Raw genomic sequence first — 228 nt, 5'->3', positions numbered from 1 at the left:
TCAAACGCAGCCAACATTTCTACGCCCCAACCGTCTTCTCTGTGCACTACCCACACCCAACACGTCCCCCTCATACAGCCCGTCAGCAACCAACCCTACAGCTCAGCTGCCTATACATAGCAAGCGCTTGACGAACTTCCTGCACAGCCAACAACCTCGCTCCCCCCAGTCCTCCGCCTTACGCACACAGGCCAAATCCAAATATATAAACCACAAGCCCCGTAGGCC

Source organism: Eimeria mitis, genomic scaffold, assembly GCF_000499745.2.
Source record: "Eimeria mitis Houghton genomic scaffold, Emh_scaff1072, whole genome shotgun sequence".
Classification (NCBI taxonomy): Eukaryota; Apicomplexa; class Conoidasida; order Eucoccidiorida; family Eimeriidae; genus Eimeria; species Eimeria mitis.
This window is presented reverse-complemented; position numbering follows the sequence as displayed.